The 15,253-nt window shown below is 39.4% G+C and overlaps 1 long non-coding RNA gene across 1 annotated transcript in view; it reads left to right on the top strand.

Moving 5' to 3' along the window:
- LOC148109527 (uncharacterized) overlaps positions 1-9,096 on the top strand; it is a 41,398-nt gene extending 32,302 nt beyond the window's left edge. The window contains exons 2-4 of the long non-coding RNA XR_015725396.1: positions 5,316-5,518; positions 7,992-8,156; positions 8,738-9,096. This is a non-coding gene — a long non-coding RNA (uncharacterized LOC148109527). The remainder of the gene's footprint in view (positions 1-5,315; positions 5,519-7,991; positions 8,157-8,737) is intronic.
- The last annotated feature ends 6,157 nt before the right edge of the window (positions 9,097-15,253 follow it).

Here is a 15,253-nt window from a genome sequence, read left to right as displayed (position 1 = left end):
GGCTGGAAGTCCCAGATCAAGCAGCAGAATTATTTCCTACTGAGGCCTCTCTCCATGGCTCTTTAGGACTGCCCTCTTGCTGCCTCTTTACGTGGTCATTCCCCTGTCCACCAGGACACATTGCTGGTGTCCCTTTTTCGTGTATCTTTTTTTTTTTTTTTTAAAGATTTTATTTATTTATTTGACAGAGAGAGAGACAGCCAGAGAGAGAGGGAACACAAGGAGGGGGAGTGGGAGAGGAAGAAGCAGTCTCCCAGCAGAGGAGCCTGATGTGGGGCTCGAACCCAGGACTCCGGGATCACGCCCTGAGCCAAAGGCAGACGCTTAAGGACTGAGCCACCCAGGCGCCCCACCTTTTTTGTGTGTCTTAATTGCTCCTTTAAAAAAACCACACCAGCCAGATTGGATTAGGGTCCAATCTAATGGCCTTATTTTAACTTAATTCTGTCTTTATATGCCCATCTCCAAATACAATCACATTCTGAGGTGTTGGGGGTGACAGCTTCAACATATAAATTTTGGAAAAGACATTTTTCATCTGTATCACATATTTACCTATATATTTAGAATCTCATTGTAATTACCATTCTATTGTGTGTTGATATTCTTCTTTTATTAAATATTTGTTATATTAAATTATTAGATAATAAATATTTTCATGCTTTCAAACTTTAAAAAATTAGTCCCCTTAATTTGGATTGTTTTTTTAGGATTTACTCCTAAAGTAGAATTATAGGATCAGGGACGCCTGGATGGCTCAGTTGGTTAATCGTCTGCCTTTGGCTCAGGTCATGATCCCTGGGTCCTGGGATCAAGTCCTGCATTGGGCTCCTTGCTCAGCTGGGAGCCTGCTTCTCCCTCTGTCTGTTGCTTCCCCTACTTGTGCTCTCTCTCTCTCTGACAAATAAATAAAATCTTAAAAAAAAAAAAAGAATTACAGGATCAAAGAGCAAAAACATAGTCCAGGCTCCTCATTTATATTACCAACTTTCTTTTCAGAAATGCTGCACCAATTTGTACTTTCACCTTTAAAAGTACCCATTTCACTGTGCTTTCATAAATATTAGATTTTCTTGTTTTAAAAATAATTACTACATTATCAGGCAAAAGTGGTATGGCATTTTTATTTTATTTTTTGATTGTTAGTGAAGTTTCTTTTTCAAATATTTGTTCTTCAATAATGTTTTTTCTTTTTTCTTATAAATTGCCTATTAGTATCATTTGCTCATTTACTATGATCTTAAATTTTCTTTCTCAGTTTGTTGGTGAAATTTTTATGTTTCAAGGACTTTGACCTATTTTCTGTAATATTTGCTACAAATATTTTTCTTAGTTTTTTGTTTGCTTTTTTTCCCATTTAGATTCTAATTTATTTTAAAAAGACATAAAACATGTTTAATGGTATTTTCAATTTCAACTATTCTTTTCCTTTATGCTTTTTTCTATTTCTTTTATTTTTAGAAAGTCTTTCTTCATAAAGAAATTAGAAAAATAACTACATTTCTCTACTTCTTATGATCTGATCTGCTGAACTATTGAATCTTCCTGGAATTTCTTTATGGGCATAATGTGAATTGCTCTAGACTTATTTTCTGAAACAATTGACAAACTCTCAGCAGCACCATATTTTTAAGAAGCTGGTTTTTGTTCCTGATTAATGAAGTAGTCTTCATCACATATCATAGCTTTATTGTTTTCAGTTGATCTAATAATTCTCAAGTCTGTACCATATGGTTTATTTATTATAGCTTTAATATTTGTTTTAATACTTGATGAGACTACTACCCTTCATGGTGCTCATTTTTTGAATGGGCTTTTCCTCCTTCATTCTTCCAAATTAATTTGTTTTTTTTTTAAGTCCAGAAAATCTGATTAAGTTAATTAGAATGTTATTAATTTCAGGAATGTCTTACATCTTTTTACTTATTCAAGCACTTAAAAAACTCTTGGTCAAATTTTACTAGAGTTTTCGTATGAGTCTTGCCATTTCTTTTTATTTCTTTTGTAGGTATTTTATTTTTATATCCCTTATGATTATGCATGAAATTTAAAAATATTTATATTTTAAAGTGATTTTTCTAGACATAGAGAAAAACATTCAATTTTTGTAACTTCATCTTGTTTTACCACTTTTATTAATTTTCAGAACAAATTCTCATAGTTTGACTCTGTTGGACTTTTGGAGGGATCTAATCCTATAGCACGGATGACAATTTTTTCTTTCTCTTTGTACTTTTCTGCTCCTTAATAATGCATTGTTAAATTGGCTAGAACTAAGTAGAACTTTGTTGAATATTAAATGACAATTGTGTCACTCCTGCATTTAATGGGACCTCTTTTATTAGTTCACTGTTTGGCTTAAGGATGGATTGTGGGCTGCAACCGATTGAACGTGGATGTCAGGCTTTACATTTATTTTTAATACATTGTATCTTATTATTTCTGACCCATGAGCTAGTTCTCAACTTACTTATAGGTGGTGAGGCAGGCAGCCTAGTGCAGTGTTAGCTTGTAGCTCTGGGCTACTTGTAGCTCAAGAGATAGGTCTTTTAAGAAGATACTATTTTTTAAAAAACATTTTATTGATTTATTTGTGAGAGAGAGAGAGGGCAAGAGAGTGTGCACTAGTTGGGGACGGAGGAGAGAGCATCTCAAGCAGACTCCCTGCTGAGTGCCAAAGTAGAAGTGGGGCTCAAGGGGCGCCTGGGTGGCTCAGTCGTCAAGCGTCTGCCTTCGGCTTGGGTCATGATCCCAGCGTTTTGGGATGGCACCCCGCATCGGGCTCCCTGCTCAGCGGGAAGCCTCTCCCTCTCCCATTCCTCCTGCTTGTGTTCCCTCTCTCGCTGCCTCTCTCTGTCAAATAAATAAATAAAATCTTAAAAAAAAAAAAAAAGAAGTGGGGCTCAACCTCAGGACCCTGGGATCGTGCCCTGAGCTGAAAGCAAGAGTTGGAGGCTCAGTTGACTGAGCCACCCAGGCACCCGTCACGAAAATACTGTTAAGCACACAGATTCCAGTACCTGCACTCTGGCGTACTAGCTTCCTTCCCATACTCAACCAACACTGCTCCACAGCTATGAAATCTGCTCATTCTGCTTCATTCAGCTCACATTTCTCTTTTGAATGCAAAGATCTGAGACGTTTTAGTAAATGCTCTGATGAAATCAAGATAGAATAAACCTCTGGCACCCTCATGACTACCAGTCTAGTAATCCCAGAGGAAAAGAGGCTAGTCCAGTTTATCCACATGAACCCAATTTTCATTTTCCAGTGCTCACAAACCACCTAAAATTATCCTGAGGTTCAATGCAGAATGTTTTGTGAATCCACTTTCCATTTCTTTTGAAAATATAGACATTTGCTACCATTGGGTCTTTGGGAATCTTTCTTTTTTTCAGGATTTTGACTGTGATGGTGGGACCACTGCTGTGATCTGTTCAATACTCTGAAATGTTATTATTTTGGGTCCTGAAACTTGAATTTGCTTAAAACTGCTAGCCATGCCCTTGGTGTCCTCTACCTTTCTTGGGCTTTCATTTCTCTTAAACCACATTGGCGCTTTTCTTTCCAGAGTGAAGGTCATGCTCCAAATAGAGACGATGGAAACAAAATAGGCATTGACTAATTCTGACTCCACACAGCAAGTTGGCCATGATGCTTTCTTTGTTCTTGTGATAATAAGCACAGCTTAAAAGAGTATTTTGCTTACAGAATTTTTCTCTGTCTTTAATCCATCCTGGATTTTAGCTTTCAAAACAATATTCCTATAGCTTTATGTGTTTAGAAAACATCCTTCTAGATTATGTGTCCTCTTTTTATTTTCCTTTTTTGTACATGAAGTTATAAACCTGTGTTTATTAGTGTATACTCCTTATTTAGCTAACTTTTCTTTTTCACCAGAATAATTTTGTATTGTATGGTCAGCTTTTGATTGAAAGCCCTGCATCCTTCCAGACCATTTTCCCTCGTCAAGTTTCTGTTTAAATATATTCAGGAAGGGCTGAAGAGACACTTTACAGAAAAATCATGTGATCAGAACTGAACATAAATAGTCAGATATCTATCTAGTTATATAAAGTTGTTTATGTATATGTTTATATATACAGTTGTATATAATGTATTTTAAATTTATACATACATATAAATTTATGTTATATATAAATGTATGTCAATTCAAATATTTGCATATAAAACTTAAAGCTTATATTAAACAAGTTTTTCTCTCTGTCTCTCAACCTTAAGCTTAACTAAGCATAAGTTTATTGAAAAGATTTAAAGTTTCTTTTATTGAAGGGCACTAAGTGCTTCCAAAATTTCCAAAAATATTAGTATTTTTAAATTAGAAAACAAACAAAAAAGGATTAGCTTTAAAATATTGGAAAGCCTTGCTATACCGTGAACATACGCTGGGGATCTGTGTTCTGAACACTACCTGTCAGGCAAGGAGTCACTCCTTTGTTGAAGGTATTCTGCTGTGACCATCAGCACATCTCATCGTGTGGTTTGAGACTCACTGACACAGCAACTTGAACTTTTCCTTTGACCTTTGTGAAATTCAACTTTTGGCTTGCAGTGAAATCTGTGTTTCATTGACTGTGAAATTAGGAGAATCTCCAATGAGTAAAAAATGATTAGCTTTCACTTTTGGATGAAAACATGCCAAGGACAAACATTGATTTTAAGAGATCCTTTATAGAGCATTGCACCTTATAAAACCTCACGAAGGGGCAGCACCATTGATATTTCAGTGCTGTAGCACTGGAGCCAGAATCTCACCTTCCAGTTCATTACCTCTCAGCTGCTTTCTTTCTGTCCTTTTTTAGCTGGCTTTCCAAGTCAATTTGTTTATGACCTTGAAGAGTAGTGTTCTTAGGTATGATGACACAATTGCCAGATGATATTTACTAATGCTTTAAATAGTGGGTATTTGAATAGCCTCTATTTCTCCGAACTGCATTTAAATTGACACCTTCATTCTCCCCAACTGAACAATTATATTTTCTGTAAAGACGGAGCACTTTGTTTATTGTTTTATGATATCACTCATCACCTGTATTTCAGTGGTTTCCATGTTTCCCTCTGGATGGTAAGCTGTTGAATGGCAGGATGTCTCCTTTACAAGTCTGTGCGCTTCTAGCTGTATAGCACAGGACCTGCAACACAGTCCCGAACTAAATACCGACTGCAAAGACTCATTATTTGAAATTCTTAAGGCATAAGTATTAAAGGGTGGTTCAGTGGAATGCAGTGGGTGTGAGTGTGGATATAACATATTATTTATTTATTTTTAAAGATTTTATTTATTTATGTGACAGAGAGACAGCCAGCGAGAGAGGGAACACAGCAGGGGAGTGGGAGAGGAAGAAGCAGGCTCCCAGCGGAGGAGCCCGATGTGGGACTCGATCCTGGAACGCCAGGATCACGCCCTGAGCCGAAGGCAGACGCTCAACGACTATATTTTATTTGCAAATTGGTGGATTCGGAGACATGCACTGTGTATGAAGACTGTGTAAACCAGGTGATCCCGGGCACTCCTTCCTTCTCTTGCTCTATTTTCTTATATTCAAATAGCCACATACCCAGGTCTAAAACCCGTAATTTCCTATAGATAGAGCTCCAAAGTACCAGGAAGCCCTTCCACTTTTGAGAGCAAGCCCTGAGCTTGGTGTAAGGCTGAGGGAGGTTCAAAAGCAAATACCCAGTTTTCTCCCTAGGTAAAATTTTACTTCTTCAGACAAAGTGAAACAACTGTTTCAAAGACACGAATGCCCGCCACATTGGAAGAGGCAACTATTGCTTCGGTATCCTTTCCTTTGAAGCCAGGGAATTAGGTTGCTTCTGTGAAATAACATTCCCTCTTTGGTTGTTCCATTTGATTCAGGGATTTTTGATTAAGCATTCAGGGGTTACAAATAAATAAGAACCAGCCGTCCCGTAATCGGGATGTCATGACTATCTAGTAGCACATTTAATACTCGGCTTCTCTGTGTCACATAACCTTTCCCTGCTATCTTCCTCTGTGATATTACTCCCCCTGTCCCCCTCCAGAAGAAGGCAGTAATGTCATTGCAAGCTTCAGAAGTTAGCATTAAAATGAATACTTTTTAATTTCTTTAGATGAGATGGGGCTCAGGGCTCTGGGACAATGCTGATGGATGATGTTTTAATGCAGCTGAAATGTTATTTTTACTGAACCAGGGAAAACTATAAATTTTGCTTCATTGCCACTGATGGCTCTATGCATAAAACTATGGTGGGCGCCCCTCGGCCGTGAATAATCACTTCGGCACGGCAGATGTTACTTTGCGGGGAAGGCAATTCTTATGCCGAAGAATTGTGGAAAGATTAATTGTCTACAGCTGTTTCATGGCCCACAGCAATCTTGATACATTTATGATAAGTTTAAGAGCTCACTAGAGGCAGCTCCTATTCCCTGTTGTGGGAAGGGGGGCAGGGGAAGAAGCCAGAGGCTTTATTTTGACACCTGGATTCATAGAATCTGTCAGCTCCATTACAGCCTTCATAGAAATCAGGCCGCTAGCAGTTCTGAAATGATTGTGAGTGAGGTAAGATGCAGGAATTATCCATACGTAGATAAAGAAAAGGAGACTGAGAAGAATTATTCAAATTTGTGCAAATGAATTGCTTCCATTTTTCCTCCCTCTGCCAAGTGGAAATTGAACGTGACCCGCTCTGACCTTTCTCTATTAAGTGCTGCAAATTGCAGTAAATGCACAGTTCTGAGTGCCCTAATGAGACAGAGCCCCGGCAATGCCTCATTAATAAGGGGAGTTTGACCTTGCTGGTCAGCCCTTCATTCGATATTGAAAAGAAATAAGAAAAAAGAAGAGATGACCCACTGTAAATTTTGAACAATACATTTGATTTAGTTTGCATACACTCCCAGCCAGACAGTTGTTCTCAACATTTTTCCCTTTCCCGTTTCCCTTCAGCCACAAGCTAGAAAGAGTGGTACTTACGTTTTAGGTGCCAGGGGAATGTGGCAACAGAGATGTCCCAGCAGCACGCTTCACTCCGGGTAGAAAGGACATTCATCTCCTCCCCATCTTGTTGCTTGCAAATTAGGTCCATAAGTTTTTGTCTTACTTTTTTTTTTCTCTTCTGCTCTTTTTTCTCCCTCCCTTCCTTCCTTTTTCCTTTGAAATGAAGGGATTTTTCCATTTTGAAGTGTGCATGTGTGTTCAAAAGAGGGATTGGCCCTCTGATTTTTATTGTAGTTTTATGCAGACCCAGGTGGAGATACTTTCTCCTTTTCTGATGTAAGGGAATCTAGGGCAAGAGGTGGAGTCGTGATGCTTGTTTTTGGAGAATTACTAAACCTTATCAAGCACAGAGGGTAGTGGATAGATGTGGAACTGGGCCTCGGGACTTTTTTTTTTTTTTTTTTTAAACATTTTATTTCTTTATTTGACAGAGACAGCCAGCGAGAGAGGGAACACAAGCAGGGGGAGTGGGAGAGGAAGAACCAGGCTTCCAGTGGAAGAGCCTGACATGGGGCTCGATCCCAGAACTCTGGGATCACGCCCTGAGCCGAAGGCAGACGCTTAACGACTGCGCCACCCAGGCGCCCCTGGGCCTCGGGACTTCTTAAACTGGGACTTCTTAAATGTCTCACTAGTTACGGACTTAACTTTTGGCTTCCTTTAAATTACTGCTAATAACACCTCTTAAGTCTATTCAGAAAATTTCCTACAAAGCATCCCAATGAGCAAGGCAGGCAGTAATTCATAAATTTATTTAAGTAGTAACTCCTAATGCATAGAGATGTGTTGAAACTTTAAAGAGGTAATTTCAAGATGCATGGATGTACCACCTTGTGGAATCTTAACATTTGAGGGGATCCTAGAAGTTATCTTCTCCAAACTTCTTGCAAGGAAAGAATCTGTTCTTGTAATATCCTGATATTGAAGGTAAGGTAATTACTGTAGATCCCCCCACCTTATCCACGGTTTTGCTTTCCACGATTTCAGTTACCCGTGGTCAGCTGTGATCTGGAAGCAGGTGATTCTCCTGACAAATTGTCAGAAGGCCAAGAGTTGCTTAACGCCACGTCACAATGCCTATGTCATTCCCCTCACTTCATCTCATCACGTGGGTATTTACCATCTCACGTCAGCACAAGACGGAAAAGAAGGGTGAGTACTGTATGATAAGGTATTTTGAGAGAGACCACACTGACATAATATTATTACAGTATATTGTTATAATTGTTCTATTTTATTATTGTTGTTAATCTCTTGCTGTGCCTAATTTATCAATTAAATTTTGTCATAGGTGTGTATGTAAAGGAAAAAACATACCATATATAGGGTTTGGTACTTTCCATAGGTTCAGGCATCCCCTGGGGGTCTTGGAACAGAAGTCCTGTGGATAAAGAGGGGACTACCATACCTCAGAATCAGACAATTTCATTACTGGCAGGTCTGACTTGTGCGAAGTTCTTTCATATATATTACTAAAGGAAAATATTGTTATTGTGTACCGATCATATTACAAGGTCCAGTCTGAATGGAGCATTGGAAACCATCAAAATGAGATGGTTAGTCTGTGGGAGAACTGTTTTACCAAACTGTTTTGGGGTTATGCTTTCGACTTGTCTGGGAGATCTGCAGCCTGAGAGTCACTGTTTAAATTATTTGGAAATATTGTTGAAGATCTCCCCTACAAAATGTTCTTTTCCTAAGGACCCACAGGAAACTTCTTTTCTGATTTTTAGAACCAGGAAAATCTGGGCTTGTTCTCAGGAGCTGCTTTGTCCACAATAGCTAAATCGTGGAAGGAGCCGAGATGCCCTGCAACAGATGACTGGATTAAGAAGTTGTGGTCCATATATACAATGGAATATTACTCAGCAATCAGAAAGAATGAGTTCTCAACATTTGCTACAACATGGACGGCACTGGAGGAGATAATGCTTAGTGAAATAAGTCATGCTTTGATTTTATCTTAATGAATGAGTGACTTAAACTTGTTCATGTTGTCCCGTGTTTCTTTGGCTCTTGGGATACTCAGAACCAAATTTGTAGCAAATTTACTGCAAATATGCAGAATCTTATGGCATACATTAAAAAAATATTCTTTGCATAGGTGCTCTTTTACCAAATTAAAAAATATAAAGAGTATAGAATGAAAAGTTAGTCTGTTTTGTCCCATTCCCCAGTCAACAAGTTCTTCTTTTAGAAGCAACCACCATCGAAGTTTCTGAATGTTCTCTTCTTTTATAACATAAGCCAAGATGGTATAGGTTATGCTCTGTGCTAAAGATGATGAAGAACCATTGAATGGTTTAAAGAAGGAAGTCAAATAGATCAGTTCCACATTGGGTAGAGCTTATTGCCATTGATGAAATTGTGGGTTGTAGTAGTTATCTCACCACGGCTTAAATTTACATTTTCTGGATGATGAATGAGGTTGAGGGTCTTCTCACGTTTTTGATTATTTGGATATCCTTTTTTTTTTTTTTTTAAAGTGTCCCTTAAGACTTTTTTCCATTGGGCTATTGGCACTTTTATTATGTAGTGTGTCTCTAAGTATTTTATATACAAGACCTTGGTCAGTCATGTATTGCAATTTACAAATAACTATCAGCAGTAGAATATTTACTTAAATGGCAGTATATTCATGCCATGGAATAGTATATAGTAAGGAAAATAAACTTTAACCTGTGTGGCAACATGGGTCAATCCAGACATGAAAGAGTATGTATTGCATGGCTCCATTTATATGAAGTCCCCAAATAAGTAAAACTTATCCCTAGCATTAGAAGTTAAGGCAGTGATTACTTTTAGAGATAGGGTGGTCAAAAATTAGGAGGAGGCACAAGAAGGATTCTGAAATGCTGCTTATTTTTAATTTCTTTTTTTTTTTTTAAGATTTTATTTATTCATTTGACAGAGAGAGAGACAGCCAGCCTGAGAGGGAACACAAGCAGGGGGAGTGGGAGAGGAAGAAGCAGGCTCCCAGCAGAGGAGCCTGACGTGGGGCTCGATCCCAGAACGCCAGGATCATGCCCTGAGCTGAAGGCAGATGCTTAACGACCGAGCCACCCAGGTGCCCCTTATTTTTAATTTCTTGACCTGGTTAGAGGCTACACAGATATATTCATTTTTGATAATTAGCTGAGCTCCAAACTTTTGTGCACTTCCTGTATGAAATAATATTTCTGTAAAAAGTAAAAAAAAAAATGGTATTTGGCTGTAAATTTGACAGAAGATATTCAGTGATGAATTTACCAACACTGGATTATAATCTGTTTCTAATGAACAATACAAGTTAATAGAATATACAAATTTCCCTGTTTAAAAACAAAATGGTATTTAGAATGAGAGTTGAGGGTGCTGAGAAATTGGATGTGAATACAATCTAGCATTTTCTAAGAGAAGTAGCCTTCCATCCTGAATGGAAAGTCTTCCCTGAAACAATATACTGTATGCCCCCTCAGAGTTAACATAAGGCTTGGATACAGTCAGAATGTAGTGAATGGTAAGACCTAGCTGGGGCTGAATGCCAGCTGGCTGTCTCTGGTCCGACTGGGCATAAATCCCTATAGATAAACCCAGAAAAACAAGCAGCTTTGAAAAGGCAAAATATTCAGTATTTCAAGATGCAAAGATATTGTGTGTGTGTGTGCCTTTTTTTTTTTCCCCCTCATGGGATGAATCAGAAAACAGTTCCTTAAATAGGTTTTGCATAATTAAAGAAATCTCTCTGCCTAAAGGAAACCAACCAAATCAGAGAGTAGAGTCTGGAGCAAATTCCCTGATTTTTGATTCACTCTAAGGATTATATTGTCATTTGATTCTAATTACACAAATTCTTTCTTTCTTTCTTTCTTTCTTTCTTTCTTTCTTTCTTTCTTTCTTTCTTTCTTTCTTTCTTCCTTCCTTCCTTCCTTCCTTCCTTCCTTCCTTCCTTCCTTCCTTCCTTCCTTCCTTCCTTCTTTGTTAATAGTGTGGCCTCTGCACTCAGACTGCGTGGGTTTACATTTGGATTCAGCTTCTCATAAACTGTATGAGTGGGCACATTATTTAATCTCTCTGCAAAGTGGGTATAGAAATGTATGCATCCCATAGGGCTAATTTGAGGATTGAATGAGAACATGTGTGCTGGATGCTTGTAACAGTGGATGCCACGTAGTAATACCTTGATTAGTATTAGCTATTGTTATTAATAGTATTAATATTGATCACGGTGTGATCCCTCTGACTGGATCTAGGAGAGGGTCTCAGACTGCAGCACTTCTTTAATGTGTAAACAGGGCTTGTCAGTTGACCCTTGTGTCAGGGCTCCAGGTTTCTCCAGGCTCTGGAAACACTTTTCCCTCCTCTTGCCTATTAGACTTGAGAGATGTAATGGAGTTGATTGTCATTATCTGGGAGCCTTCACCATCCTTTGTGAATTCTTTTAGCTCTCTTCACAACTTCAAAAACTCTCTTTAAGCCAAATCTTAGGAACATGCCACCTGTTTTGTACCAAGACCCTTACTAATACATTTAAAATACTCGAAAAACTAATAGGAAAGAGGCATAGTTTAGTTTTATTTTTTAACTGAATTAAATTAAAATTAAAAAATTTTCAGGGCAGCCATAGAATATTCTCATGTACAAGCATGAAACTATTATAGATTAAAATGTACCATCTGGTTAATCCCAATTTTACATTCTGTGGTAATGTTACAGTTACTATCAAGAAGAAACATTTCTCCTCCAAGTAAATTGGTAAATATTGCCTAACAAGATCCTCCATTTATAGAAAATGGTTTGGCCAAAATTCTAACTAGATATTGAGATTCTTGCTTACACCTGCACTGGACCAGGATCAGTCATTTATTTGTTATTGCCTGCCTGTGGTAACTTTTAGGGACCTAATGACTTTATGTTAGCTATATGGGAGCTGGTAGTCAGTGTTTTTTCACACTCAGACCATTGATTATTTTTTCAAGAAAGAGTGTTGGTATCACAGGATGAGAAAGTGAGGAGATAGACCCTTTGCCTTTCCTGTGGTTGTATATTTTTAAAAACAATCTTTTTAAAAAAGATTTTATTTATTTATTTGAGAGAGACAGAGAAAGAGAGAGAGAGTGTGAGCGCATGAGTAGGGGGTAGGGTGGGGAGGGGCAGAGAGAGAAGCAGACTCCCTACTGAACCAGGGAGCCGGATGTGGGACTCAATCCCAGGACCCTGGGATCATGACCTGAGCTGAAGGCAGGTGCTTAACCGACTGAACCACCCAGGCACCTCTGTGGATATTTTTTTTAGCTTAGTATTTTGAGCAGGTCTTTGCCCAAACTTGCATCTTGTTGCTCTCAGCTCTTGTGACATTCTCTTCCATCTCTCTGACTGCTTCTTCCCTCTAGGTTAGGTCCAGGGCCAGGATACACTTGGCAATACTGTGAGCTCCTCTGTGGAAGATGTGGGGACAAAATCTAACTAGAAATTAGATTCTCACACTTCCCGCATCTCTCTGTGCCAACTCCCAGCCCCAGCAGCCCTCTTTGGATTCTCTTCTATCTGCCCAGTCCTACTGGCTGCCCCTGGCAGCCCTCCTTGGTTTCTATTCTATCTGCCCAGTCCTACTGGCTCTGAGCTCCCAGTGCTAGAAGTCCTGAAAACAGAGTACCACTGCCTAGTGGGCTGGCTTTTTAAAATTTTAATTTCTTTATTTTTTGTTTTATTTATAAGGGTCACATTTATTTATTTATTTTTTCAGGAGGTTTCCTTTTTTAAATTTAAATTCAATTAATTAACATATAGTGTATTATTAGTTTCAGAGGTAGAGTTCAGTTGTTCATCAGTTGCATATAACACCCAGTGCTTATTACATCACATGCCCTCCTTAATGTCCATCACCCAGCTACCCAATCTCCCCACCCCCTTCCCTCCAGCAACCCTCAGTTTGTTTCCTATGCTTAAAAGTCTCTTATGGTTTGTCCCCCTCTCTGATTTCATTTTGGTTTTTTTCTCCCAGGTTTGTTTCTTTTACTAACCAGAATCATGATGTATGTATTGTTCTTTGATGTGCTTGTTGGAGATATTCTCAGCCTAGCACACTCCTTTCATCCATTATATATTCCACATAGATAGTGTCACTGTTTGGGTTGCTTCATTCTGCTGTTATAATTATGCCCACTTTTATGTACAAACTGAGCACAGGGGCTGGAATTTGAGGGGAAGAGTGTCAGTTTGAGTCCTTGTCAATCTGAGGTGAAGGCATGTAGACTTGGCGTTGAGCAGGAGGCAGGCTGTGCATGCTGACTTGGGCAGGAGGGCGGCTGCACTGTGAATTCGGGACCCACAGGCCGATGGCATCGTGTGTGATAGGGACATGGCTGGTTTTGCTTTTAACTTTTGTTTTTCTGGGAAACTCTATCTCTCCTTCTATTCTAAATGAAAGCCTTGCTGGATAGAGTATTCTTGGCTGTAGATTTTTTCCTTTTAGCAGTTGGAATTTATCATGCCACTTTCTTCTGGCCTGCAAAGTTTCTACTTAAAAACCTACTGATAGCCATATGGGGTTTCCCTTGTATGTTACTGCATTCCTTTCTCTTGCTGCTTTTAAGATTCTCTCTTTCTCGCTACTTTTGGCCATCTTATTTACTTTGTGTCCTGGTGCAGACCTCTTTGGGTTGGTTTTGTTGGGGGCTCTCTGTGCCTCCTGGATCTGGATTTCTCTTCCCTTCCCCAGACTCAGGAAGTTTTTGGCTATTATTTCTTCAGACAAATCTGCCCCCTTTTCTCCTTCTCCTTCTGGGATCCCTATCATACAACTGTTATGCTTGACAGTGTCACTGAGTTCCCTGGGTCTATTCTCATTTGCATATTTTTCCCCCTCTCATCTGCTCAGCTTGATTACTTTCCATTACTCTGTGCCTAGGTGGCTGATCCATTCTTCTACTTCCTCTTGTTTATTATTTATTCCAGGTAGTCTATTTTTATTTCCATTTAGTGAGTCCAGTAGCTCTAATTGGTTCTTTTTCACATCTCCTATCTCTTGGTGGAGGGTATCATGGAGGTCCTGCATTGCTTTCTTAATTTTAGTGAGTATCTTTATGAGCATTACTTTAAATTCTCTATTAGGCATATTACTTATCTCCATTTTGTTTAGGTTTCTTGCTCTAATTTTGTTCTGTGCTTTCATTTGGGACATATTCCTCTGTCTCCTCATTTTTTCTATTATTGTGTCTGTTTCTATGTGTTAGGAAAATCAGCTATGTCTCTCACACTTGAAAGTAGTGGCTTTAATGAAGAGGTCCTGCAGTGCAATGTCTCCTTTTCACCAGAAAATGGTGCTTCAGGGGTGTCTTCTATGTGTGTGGCTACAGGGGTGTCCTACCATTGTGGCAGAGCTGTGTTGGCCTTCAGTCCAGCCTGTGATGGCTCTCTGCCTGTTGTGGGCAGAGTCTGGTCTCTGTGTTGTTAGTGGGCCCATCTGGGGCTGCCTTGGGCTTGAATTGAGTCAGACCAGGTGTTTGCCAGAGATGAAGTAGCACTGAACTGCACGGCACTCTCCCTGTGTTGTCCCCTGAAAAGCTTTTGTTTGTGGGTGGGGCCTGCAGTCAGACCAGCTGCCTGCCCCCAGCCCACTGCTGGGGTCACAGTCAGACTGGTGTGTGTTTATACTTCCCCTCTCCCTGGGGCAGGATTCACTTTGGAGTGATGCTGACCCTTGTCTGGGCTGCATGCACACTGCCAGGCTTGTGGCACTGCTTTGATGGGATCTTGCCAAGAGCAATTGGGGGGGTGGATCTGCTTCTCTGTGGCCTCTTGTCTACATCGGGCTGCAAAGAGTCTGTTCTGCCAGCTTTCTGGTTGCTTTCTGGGTTATTTATGCCAATGTGGGTGTTCTGTAGGTGGCCACGTGGCAAGAGGTTAGCCCAGGGTCCTCCTTCTCCGCCATCTTCCCAGCAGCCTTTCTAAGGGTCACATTTTAAAAAATTACAGACTTGGCATATTTTTATTAACTAGCCCAGATGGTGCTTTAATTAGCCCAGGAAATTAAATCTTATTAGAAGCAAGGTGATCACACAGGGTAGAAGTAGATGAGGCATGTCTTGCAATAGTTTCTCCCAGAAACCATGTCTCTTATAGAAGGAAGATTGCTGCCTGAGATACTGCTTGCTCAGATCTCATTTGATATGAAAAATTCAATTCTTGCTATGCTACTGATCTTTTATCACAGAAGAACTTCATAAGTTATCTATATTAAACTTAAAGAATATTTATGAACATACTGG

The sequence above is a fragment of the Ursus americanus genome, chromosome 8 (genome assembly GCF_024610735.1).
Source record: "Ursus americanus isolate L20-20 chromosome 8, mUrsAme1.1.p, whole genome shotgun sequence".
Lineage (NCBI taxonomy): Eukaryota > Metazoa > Chordata > Mammalia > Carnivora > Ursidae > Ursus > Ursus americanus.
Note: the sequence above shows the minus strand (reverse complement) of the source record. Positions and strands in the feature narration are given on the sequence as shown.